Genomic DNA, 12428 nt, shown 5'->3' with positions numbered 1-12428 from the left:
TACATCAATCAGTTCTGATTGCAAAGTCTGGGATCGAATTTCTCTAATTGTTTCTGTAGATGGGCCCATAGCAAGATTCTTCTTAAAGTTTTGACTCACTATCACACTCACACTTCTACAGCTGCCTTGGCTGTTAGATTGTGACTCCTGGTTCTCAGTCCAACAGTATCCAATAATATAACGTACTGTACTCTATGAACAATGATTGACAGTTTCACATACACTTGTAACACTTGAGGCTTCTTAACTCCTACAAGTACAATATAGTACTCAATATAGTATGGCCTAAATCTCTAGAGAAAGTTGCATAAAATATTCTTTTCCCTGGACTTCTGTCATTTGTTAGCGTCAGCAGATAAAGTAGTTTTGGTTATAAAAGGATTCACAGCTGGTCTATGATGTGCTACAGTACTCATTAATCTGTATGTCCCCTTATTTTCCAGTTGTGATGCTCTGTAGTTCATAATGTACCTACACAATGTAATATTTGAAAGTCAACAGTTAATTATAAAATACCTACAAAATAATTCCACGTTATTCCCTCGTTCCATGTTTTGTTGCCTCTCAAACACAGTACAAGCATCAGTACCTACTGTAGGGGTATGCAGTGGTAACGTAAATTGGAAAGTTATGCTATGTGTTGTAGGACATCAGTAATATAACAGTATATCCACAGACCTGCTTCCTCTCCAGTGTGCTCTTCTCCTTTGACACTTCTTTAAGAGTCATTTTTCCTCCCTTTTTGTTGTTCTTCAATTCTTCTTCCTTCAACCTTGTCATCTCCTCCTGAAGCATCTTTTCTTCCTGCCCGAGCTCCCTTTCAAAGAGGCGCACATGCATTCACACGTTTTTATGGTTGTGTAATTTTGGTTCGAAATATTAACAATAATTGGATGAAAGCAGAGTCAACTAATTTGGTTAACTTTTGTGAACAAAAACAAAATAAATCATCTTTAGAGGAGATTTTAATTAAATGCAGTCATGCACTCAACATTAGACATATATCTGTACTCTCCTGTATACTCTTAATGTATAGTTTATTTCTACATACAGTGGGGCAAAAAAGTATTTAGTCAGCCACCAATTGTGCAAGTTCTCCCACTTAAAAAGATGACAGATGCCTGTCATTTTCATCATAAGTAAACCTCAACTATGAGAGACAAAATGTGGAGAAAAAATCCAGAAGATCATATTGTCTGATTTTTTAAGAATTTATTTGCAAATTATGGTGGAAAATAAGTATTTGGTCACCTACAAACAAGCAAGATTTCTGGCTCTCACAGACCTGTAACTTCTTCTTTAAGAGGCTCCTCTGTCCTCCACTCGTTACCTGTATTAATGGCACCAGTTTTAACTCGTTATCAGTATAAAAGACACCTGTCCACAACCTTAAACAGTCACACTCCAAACTCAACTATGGCCAAGACCAAAGAGCTGTCGAAGGACACCAGAAACAAAGTTGTAGACCTGCACCGGGCTGGGAAGACTGAATCTCTAATCAGTAAGCAGTTAGGTGTGAAGAAATCAACAGTGGGAGCAATTATTAGAAAATGGAAGACCTACAAGACCACTGATAATCTCCCTCGATCTGGGGCTCCACGCAAGATCTCACCCCGTGGGGTCAAAATGATCGCAAGAATCCCAGAACCACACGGGAGGACCTAGTGAATGACCTGCTGAGAGCTGGGACCAAGGTAACAAAGCCTACCATCAGTAACACACTACGCCACCAGGGACTCAAATCCTGCAGTGCCAGACGTGTCCCCCTGCTTAAACCAGTCCATCTCCAGGCCCGTCTGAAGTTTGCTAGAGAACATTTGGATGATCCAGAGGAGGATTGGGAGAATGTCCTATGGTCAGATGAAACCAAAGTAGAACTTTTTGGTAAAAACGCAACTCGTCGTGTTTGGAGGAAGAAGAATGCGGAGTTGCATCCAAAGAACACCATACCTACTGTGAAGCATGGGGGTGGAAACGTCATGCTTTGGGGCTGTTTTTCTGCAAAGGGACCAGGACGATTGATCCGTGTGAAGGAGAGAATGAATGGGGCCATGTATCGTGATATTTTGAGTGAAAACCTCCTTCCATCAGCAAGGGCAGTGAAGATGAAACGTGGCTGGGTCTTTCAGCATGACAATGATCCCAAACACACAGCCCGGGCAACAAAGGAGTGGCTTCGTAACAAGCATTTCAAGGTCCTGGAGTGGCCTAGCCAGTCTCCAGATCTAAACCCCATAGAAAATCTCTGGAGGGAGTCGAAAGTCCGTGTTTCCCAACGACAGCCCCAAAACATCACTGCTCTAGAAGTGATCTGCATGGACGAATGGGCCAAAATACCAGCAACTGTGTGTGAGAACCTGGTGAAGACTGATAGAAAACGTTTGACCTCTGTCATTGCCAACAAAGGGTATATAACAAAGTATTGATATGGACTTTTGTTTTTGACCAAATACTTATTTTCCACTATAATTTGCAAATAAATTCTTAAAAAATCAGACAATATGATCTTCTGGATTTTTTCTCCTCATTTTGTCTCTCATAGTTGAGGTTTACTTATGATGAAAATGACAGGCATCTGTCATCTTTTTAAGTGGGGGAACTTGCACAATTGGTGGCTGACTAAATACTTTTTTGCCCCACTGTATCTGTAGTGTGTTGTTTCTCGGCTCATCTTTATTTGTCAGTTTCATTTTTTCCCTCTGCATTATGGTTGCATTTATAGTCATTTTCAATCTGATGATGTTCAGTTAAGAGAGTGATAATCTGACAAGATACATTGACACTAGCGTATCTAAGAAAAATAAATTCTGCTGTCTGTACTTCTCTGTTAGTCGCTGATCAATATGCTCCTTCTTCTCCTCGGGCAGAGAGTCGTACTCCTCATCATCCAGCTCCTGCAACCACGGCTCCTCCATTTCAGCTTTCTCTTTCTCCAGAGCCTCTGAAGTACACAAGCAGACAGTTACATATTTCCTAACCATAAACCCGACTGATTAGACATACATATACACTAAATAAAGATTTGTAACCTTTGTATAATAATGCGTCATCAAGTGCATTTCTCTTACCCTTGGCTTCTCTCTGTGCTTCCTCTCGTGCCTTCAGGGCGTCGTACGAGTCACTCAGGTTGACTACAAAGATGCGTTTGCGGTTATCATGGGCCTTGAGAATAATTTGCAGCACGCTTGCTGCCGATTGAGCATACACAGACTCCAGGCCGTCAATCACGATGCCGCGGTGACAGTCGCTTAACTAACGCCATGACGACAAAAAGACAACAAAAAAAAGAAGACACAAGTGAGACTTAAGTAAAAAAGTGTCACACATAATACATATCTGATATATATGTTTGATTCATCAAAGACTGAACTGAATAACCACAAGACAAAACTGTGGGTAATCTACCTGAAATCTTTCTGCCAGGATGTCAACCAATAGCTGTTCAGGCAACAGATTACTGTCCACATCTCCTCCCTGAGGAGAAACCACACTCAAGCTGGTTTATTATAGTCAACTATTATTTTATTATTTCAATTATACACAGATATTAAGTAGGTTCATACCCTCAAATTAGTAGAGGAATTTTTCAATTTACAAACATGGACTTCAATGCGTTGACAGCAGCAGCAGATGAGCAGAGGAGAAGAAAATATACCAGGCAACGGGTAAAGTGTGTGTTCTCGGTCCCCCGAGGAGCCTTGGAGCCATTTCCGCTGAAGCACCGTGTTTGCTTCTTACCAGCCTCCTCAGGCTTCTTCCCAACATTAGCGGGTGGCAGCACAGTCGTAGGGTTGTGTCGCAGTCTGGCTGATAGGTGAAGTTCCATTGACGAGCACCTCGGTAACCACGGCATCAACACTCAGGCTTACCCCTCCGTAGTGACGGGCCAGAGCTGCCACACAGCTGCCATTATCTAAAGTGGGGAAGACACACAAATTCACAAATTCATACCTATCAATCCTACATTTCTGGGTATACAGCATATAAACTGGGAGGCAAGTTAGGAACACATATTTTTGGTGACTCTTTTGGATCTAGTCACATATTTTATGTTAATAACAGATAAACCAGAGAGGTATTGCAGGTGAAAAAAAGATGGATAAAACATGGGTCAAATTAATTCAATATATTAGATTGATATATGAGGCTCTCCAAATGAGATGACAAAATTGAGCTTGATTTAAAATGCATAGCCAACTTTTTATTGATCAATTAGTCAATCAGTTGCTTCACCTGTCAGTGGCGCTCCATACACAATAATAGCAATGCCTCTGCGGTTGCGTGCAGCCAGACCTTCAGGCGACAGATCCACACGCATGTGGCGAGCTATTGCTCTGGAGACGGGGGTCATCTCGAGCTGCCCCAGTGCCTGGGAATTTCCCACTACGGTCATCTCCAAAACCACTGAAAGAACGAGTGTTACTTAGACACGCAGGGACTGTGGAAACAACAGTGAATGTTCAGATGTTGTACTTACGTAATTCAGCTGGTTTCAAACTTAACGAATGCATTTCTTCCACTTTGCTGTCTCTTTCCTCGTATGTGTCAACCATCACAGCTTCATCTTCATCCAGGCCTTGTTTCAGTCCTGCTGTACACAGGTAGTTTGGATAAAAACAGAGACCGACAACCGACATTATATGCAGACACCTTTGAGTACATGATATCAGTTCTTAAGGATCATGTGTGCCCTAAGCTACCATCGTCTTTCAGCTGGGAGCCGTGCTCCTGGTAGTACTCGAGCAGTTCCTGGGGAAGACTTTCTCCAGGGGCTCTGGGGGGCAGCAGTAATATGCGGTTCTCGCCATAACCCTTAACAAGACGCAGGATCTACACGGGAGGAAGAAATGGGAAAGAGAAGGAAACCGGAACAGAGAGAAAACATAATATGGAACAGTTAGAAGAAAATGAAATGTTGTGGACCAGTTAAGGAACAAGATAAAAGAAAACACATCTCCAGGGCAAAGAGTGGTTGGAAAGATCTGGAAGAAACATGTGACTTCCTGTGGTGTAATGCATTGTGCAGGGGTACCTTTTCTTCTTCGGAATACTGTGTGTCTAATTCCAGGGAGTAGAACTCAACAGGGAAAGGGCAGGGGTTTCTGACAGTGACGTTGACCTCGACGTCACTGTTGAGAGGCAGGCATGGCCCGAGCTCCAGCACAGACGGGCAGAACTCCAGATGTGGCTCCTCCGCCCGCCCCTGGGCTGTAATGAACAGCTGCTGGCTGCTCTCAGCCACACGGACATGTAGCTGCCTGTTGTAAGAACTCTGTAGAGACACGTGCAGTAGGTCATCAATCCATGTAAAGCTAAAGTTCCTCTGCTATATGTCATGCCAATCTCTAAAATCAATGAAGCACTTTACCCCCTTAGCAGGGGTGAACTTTATCTGGACATTGACCTGTTCACCAGGAGACAGCATGCCAGAACTGGGAATCATCTTGAACACCACAGCAGGCGGTTGTTGTATCTGCAAGTCCTTTTGATGCTGGTAGAGAGCAAGAAAACCAAATAGAGTCAGGTTTGTATGTCTAAACAAAGACTTTTTTTCCCAAAGCAGTTGGTGCCTTAAGAAAATAAGAGGTGGAAAAGTTAAATGAGATGTCCAAAAAATGACAGATCTGTTACCTTTTTGATAGGCTTTCCCTTCTCAGCTATATTCCAGAAGCACGGCACAGACTTGTGATTAAACAACTGTATTGTCCTCATCTGATGGGGAACAACAACATGAGGGCATTCTTGTGTCAATTTGGCTACAACAGACATTAGTCAAATCAATGTCGGAGACTAGAAAAGGATCTAAACTTCCAACACTGTACTCTCATTCAATCCTAGAATATAACAAGCAACCTCAGCAGGGCTACACAAAGGTATCTCTTGTAACACTGTATTACCTGCCACATTGCACAGTGTCAAACTGCAGGGTATCAGTTGAAACAGTGACGGCCGGCTCAGCACCAAAGCACACAGCCGCACCTGGACCGTCGGGCCGCCTACGACCTGTAGATCCAAGTAGAGACAACGCGGACACAATGCTACTGCTCAACAAGGCAGACAACGAGCCAATTAAGTTTCACCCTGAATCATGGTTACCTGTATTGGCATGACAACACTTGTATCCCCCATCTTCAGGTCAGCTGTTTGTGGGTCAAATTTGACCGTAAAAGTCTGCGTCTCTCCACAAGGCAGGTTTTTTACTCTTTTAAAGTCTGTACTGAATCCTTTGAAGATGCAACACAACAGTATTATTCATTTCAAACATGTAGAATATTGAGAGCCCATAGAAAAGTGATTTATATCAAAAGAGTATCGCCCCATTGATGATGCAGCCCTCCAAACCCAGCAATTCTATATCATTCACATTAATTCATTCATATCCATCTTGTATCACTTTAGGATTATTCACTCATCTTACATGATTTAAAAAAAATAATAAATCTGTAAACTTGTCTCTCTGGATACAAGAGAGGGTTATTTTGTGTAATGTAAACTGGTTAGCTTGGACCCATCCAGTGTTAAATAAAACCCGCCAACAGTATTTCTAAAGCATAATTAAACATGGAATGCCATTAATTATTAAATATACACACTAAACTACTATTCCTATGAACTGAATGAAAAATAAATAGATGAGGAAATATGAATATCAATTGGATTAAATATTTAAATGAGTCACTATAGTTCAAATCTAGTTGTTAGATCTAAACAAGAATAGCTGGCTGACTCTGTCTCTCTCCCTACAGACCGCTGAGACAATAGACATACATTTTGAAGTAGACCTAAGTCCCGGGGCGGATTGACGTGTTTTCTCTCTAGTTTCCTGTGTAATTTCTGTGTGTCCTTGAGCTCATTCAGTGCTGCTTTTCTGTCTATAGTTTGTGAATGATGATACCTGTTCCAGCTAGAGGTTTGACACTGGCTTTGAAGGACACAGCCACTGTACCAGTGTTTGTCACGTTTACACTGTGACTGTGGGGAATGGCTGGAATGACATAACCAAAATCCAAAACATACTCTGGAAGCAGGAACCTAGGGCAGAGGAAAGAAGTACTGAGACATGTGTCTAAAGCGATGTGATTTTTGGATTCAATTGTTCAGGTTGTCAAGATGATAACATGTTAAACAAGGGACTATTGAGTGGATTCACGCCATGACATCCAGTACATTGATTTACCACAGAACAAAAACAGACCGTTGTTATTCATTAACCCAAAATCTTTGATTACCCCAACACAGTTCTTCTTTCAGACCAGTGAGTGGGCCATCTGTTCAACTAAAGTCTGTATGTGTGTGTGTGCAAACATACTGGCTAAGTTTGTGCCACTTAATGAAGGAACTTTGCGATTCTCGGAGCTCAAGCAGACTGTCAGTCACAGCGAGGGCATTCTGTTTGACCATCATCCTCTCAATCTCCATGTGAAGCAGCTTTTTATACTAGAGGCAGCAGGCATAAGAGAGAAGGAAGAGGGATAGCCGTTAAACACATGAAAGTGACAAAAAAGTACGGAAGGGTCACATAAGCGCCAAACAGCACAGTCTCACAATAATTCAAGGTATCTCCAAGTCAATCACATGCCCCATGTTTAGATCTCTTAATACAAGCAAATGCTATGATGGCAATAAAAAGTGTCTCATTATTTGTCAAGATTCACTTGAAGGAAGATATCATTACTTTTTTACTCTGCCTACTCGTAACTCCAGTGCCAATACTACTTCAGCTTAAACACTGCGTGGGAGTCTTACACAATATGCAATGTTTAAGATGTAATTAACTGCGCTATACTCCCTAAGGCTGGTTACTCATAAACCCCGTGACAACAATACACCTTCAATGAGATGAAGGGTCGACTTCTACTCATTGTTGTCCTGTTGTCCACAAAGAGGAGGGATATCGTCCCGCTTTAGAAAAGAAACTCTTTCTCGCTTTCACTCTTCAACATGAATACCTAGAGCCGGAGATGGTAGCTGGAGATTTTAAAAGGCTCTTCTTCAAGGCAGCAGGGAATAAGGACTAGTTTGCTTATCTTCTGCTTTCTTTAATCTGAGGTATTTTATTGAACCAAAACACATTAATTTGGATGTACTTTGAATCGCTGGTCTCCCTTGACGCATCACAATTGAATAGTGTACGGTGTGGGGTGGTACGGCTGTGGACACAGGCACTCAACACCAGGGTGGTGAGTTTCAATATTTTATTTATTCCGCTCACAAGAACACGCCGCTCGCTCGGTCTCTCTCCCTCGCTCGCCCCCGCCTCACTGTTCAAATAGGGGAGAGCACACACACCCACGATTATCCCCAGCTGATTGTCATTGTTTTCACCTGGCACTGTTCCCCGAGCCACTCCCCCTCTCTCCCACCTGCAGCCGGGCTGAAACCACGCCGCCACCACAAATAGTAATCCATATTTATTATCAGTCTTAATGTCCACCTTTAAATTCGGACTTAGAAATGCATTCATTGTCTAAATATAATAATGGATTAAATTTGTCCTCCTCGTATCTTATTTCCACACCATCTGACTAACATTGAAGAAGTCTCTGTCTGTATGTATTGCATATTGACTTCACACTGTACTGTCAAGTGTTACTCCAGTGGAACCGTTTGTTGTTAGTGGGATAGTTTGTGATCGTGTGTTTCTTACTATCCATTATCACACTCAACACAATCCAAGAGAGCACAATGTTGAGTGTGTTTGAAGTGAGGAATTTCCAAGAAAGAAAAGCTGTGCCAGGCAGAGCAATAGAAAGTCACTGAGGGCAGTGTAGAGGACAGGGTGTAGATGAGGTGGTAATGTCGCCAATTGGTAAGTCCTTATCTGTCCTATCCCCTTATTCTGCCTGTACTAAACAAAGCGTTGTATAGTCTTATAGTCTCATCTACAGTACAGTCGGCTTAATAGAAACCTACATGACACATAAAATCAATGTTTAAAAAAGAATCTTGGTCACAAACTGTAAGGTGGTGTTTGGCTTCGGCTGTCTGTCTTTCATCAGATGCCGTTCCATTCATGAGCTCCACTCCCTCCACAGCTCTTCTGGCCTGCAGCACCAAATCACTGTAAGACTCCTCTGCTGCAAGGGAATCACATTTAAAGAGTTACATTTGTGCCAGTATTTGCTGCCAGATGGAACCGTCTATTGACCAAAAGATTTAGGCTCAAAGATTGCTAGAACAACCAGAATTACCAGCACGCGGTCTAAGAATGTCATTACTTCATAATTCATCCTATTCAACAGTATTAGTTAGAAATTCATATCTATTCTTAAGTTATGGGCAAAAATGTGTTTTGAGAGGCCACAGGGACCTTTAACCACATCATTCTATTGGCTTTACATACTAGGTGCATATTTTATTTAAAAGAAACAATAAACTATGACACCATATAATTACCACTTCTCTGTTACTGCTGATTATTAATTACTGTCCCAATGCAAGGGGAACATTACCTTCTATTGACATTACCCCATAATTGCAGTTGGGCATTTTGGGTTACGGGTGTGCATACAATTACAAGGGGGGTATACAATTTTATGGCTAATATAGTAACATAATAGTAGATGAAAAACATATTTCATTAGCTTGGTGAGTGAGGATATGGTCATGTCTCTATGTAGGAGAAAATGTCAAAACATACGCAAGTTTTGTGGCAAGTTAAGGGTGATCCTTGGGAACACTCCCTTTCCAGTCAGCGTGAGGACCTGCGGCAGTAGGAAAGCCACCTGCAGCTGAAGCTGCCTCTCAAACACCTCTGGGGTGCCTGGGAGGTAGAGCACACGCAGACATCACTCCGCACTGGGATCAATGTAACCCTGGAAGGAACTAGGTTAAACAACAACAACCGTACGCATGATAGGTTACCCTCCCACATCCAAAAGAGTGCAAAGATGACCTAAAGGAGCGGGGATGACCATGGGCCGGCCTGGTATGACATGTCTTTCTACATGTTGCTCATCCTCCAGGGCCTTCCTCAACCCCCCTGCCTCCTCTTCTGCCTCTTCATCCTTCTTTTGAAGATGTGTGATGCTGAAGTTAAAGCCTATCTTGCCAGTATTGGTTAGCGTCACCTCAGCTTCACTTTCTTGATCAAACGGCTGGATAAAAAGAGACAAGAGGCAATATTGCTTTTTATATGGATAGTGACTTTATAGTGAATTGGTTTTGTGGCTGTCTCCACCCAGTCTCTCTTTGGTGCAGTGGATGTTCAGTAGCGATGATACATCACAGTAATAGTTTCATGAGGGGTCACCATCATGAGGGGTGATTCAAAAACATTTCCATTTCCACAAAGCAACACAGGGAGCAACAGAGGGAGAGACACCGAGAAAGAAAAAATAAGAAAAAGAATATTGCTGAACAGACAAGAAGCTCAAGAATTGTTCTGAGTGTGGGTGCAAAAGACCATTGTGTGAAAAACTATACAGTGACATTCACCCTGAACATTACATATGATGTCTTTGACACAGACTGAAACATACCTTCTTGATTGGTATGGCTTGTTGGGTTAACATTCTGAGGAGATTTAAGTCTGAGTAAAGGAGCTGTGCTTACATACCTGCAGACCAAAGTCGATATGCGTGGAGTACAGGCTGTAGCTGATTCAAGATGCCTCTCCTCGGAGTCGGATCTCATAGGTCGGCCCCTCTTCTAGACGGCACTGTGCTACCACCTCGCTGCTGACATTCTCGTGGCCGTAGAAGCAGAAAATGACCTGTTGCTGCTCACCAGGTTGCAGATGACCGAATATCGGCAAGATATCAAACACCTAGAGGCACAGAAAAAAAAATACAGATGAATTCTCATTGATTCTGCTGTTATTGTTATTGTGCGTTCACATTAAAGAGATGTTTTGGTGAATGGGTTTTCTCTTCTCGTCTCTTAGTACTCGACCGTCTGTCTGTCTCTACATCATTGCATGTCGAGTTTGTTGCTTTTCGGCCTCCTTCCTGGCTGCTGGTCCACTCAATTCACACAACTGCCTGCAGCCGGCTCATCCCTCCTCCCGGTCTACACACCTCCCATCAAAGCCCCCCACCAACATCTTCTCCACCTTGTTGTTCACTCATTGCCAGATTGTTCTTCCCCGCACGCTTTTTATTTTTTTATTTCCGGCCTAACTAAGGGTGTTTTTCTTTTCTTCATCTGGTTTTTTGCTCTCACATTATCACGTCTCAAGTCTGCGTTTCATCTCACACTTGGATCAATGTTTACTTCTTGCCAGCTAATATCATCCACATGCAACACGTAAGAGAAATAAGGACACTATTGGCATATTTAGGTTTACATTAGTGAAATTGTCTACACAGTAGACAAGAAGAGGATTTGATTGTTCAAAGACAAATCAAGAGATTCATCAACAGTGAAAATCATTAGTTGTTGTGGCTCCAAATGACATAAACACTAGTGTTACAAGTCTCATGCATACATTATGAATAAGGAAACATCAATGAAGGCTTCTCTGAATGTTTCAGCATTCAATTACATCAATAGATCAAAAACAAGGAAGATATTATGCACGCTGAGAACAAACTGAACTTTATAGTGCAAAAATGTGTGCGTGTGAGTTTATTTGCATGTTTTCTTTCTCCATAGCATCACAGCATACAGACAGACTGACCTTCCCACCTGCAGCAGGCACTCTCCATACAATAACAAATTGTTGTTCACAAGCGAGCATTTGCTTACCTCTTGGGCACCCAGAGGGTCCCGTGAGCTGCTCCGTTCATCTGCACCAGGCCCTAGTGGATCCGAAAAGGCCAGAGAAGGCATTCTGGGCCAACTCCATCCTCCTTCTTCTTCTTCTTCGGTCCCATCTTTTGGATTTGTCTGCTCCCCCTCTACCTCCACTATCTCTGTCTCTCTATGATGAGAAAAATTCAGAACAGTTCCACTCATCTCCGGTGCAAATGAGCTATTTCAATACGTTTGCCATTTAGTTTGTGCAAGAAGTGTTTCTGGACTTATTCCCAGTAGTTCAGAGTGATTATGTACATTTATCCTTGAGATCCATTTCATCCATTCATCCGTTTGTTTATTTTCTACATATTAGTTACAGGTATGTTTCAGTTTTTGTATAATACTTACATTCCGATTAAAAAACGGGAAATTCAAGGTAGTTTTTGACTGTAGAGAAATAGACAAATTGTTTTGTGAATATGATTTGAAGATCCCGAAGGAGATTTTAAAGGGCTTTCATTTTGAACCCTACTTCCCGATTCTCTCTCAAAGAGGTGGTGTGCAAGGGAGAAAGAGAGACTTTTGGGAGCGATTGTTGCAGAGTGATTAGCGAGCCGACCAATGAGACGGATTGTTAAGAGAGGTCATAATCCAAGACGGAGAGGGTGAAGCAAAGAGAAGGGTGATACGAAGGCATCTGGCCCAGTCAACATATCCAGGTGCGCCGGCGGGGCCTGCCCATCAGAGCT

The 12428-nt window shown here is 42.3% G+C and overlaps 1 pseudogene; it reads right to left on the bottom strand.

Moving 5' to 3' along the window:
* Positions 1–12428, bottom strand: part of LOC119209578 (hydrocephalus-inducing protein-like) — a 42609-nt pseudogene that overhangs the window by 15994 nt on the left and 14187 nt on the right.

Source organism: Pungitius pungitius, chromosome 15 (genome assembly GCF_949316345.1).
Source record: "Pungitius pungitius chromosome 15, fPunPun2.1, whole genome shotgun sequence".
Classification (NCBI taxonomy): Eukaryota; Metazoa; Chordata; class Actinopteri; order Perciformes; family Gasterosteidae; genus Pungitius; species Pungitius pungitius.
The sequence above is the reverse complement of the archived record's forward strand: the minus strand, read 5'-3'. Positions and strand labels throughout refer to the sequence as shown.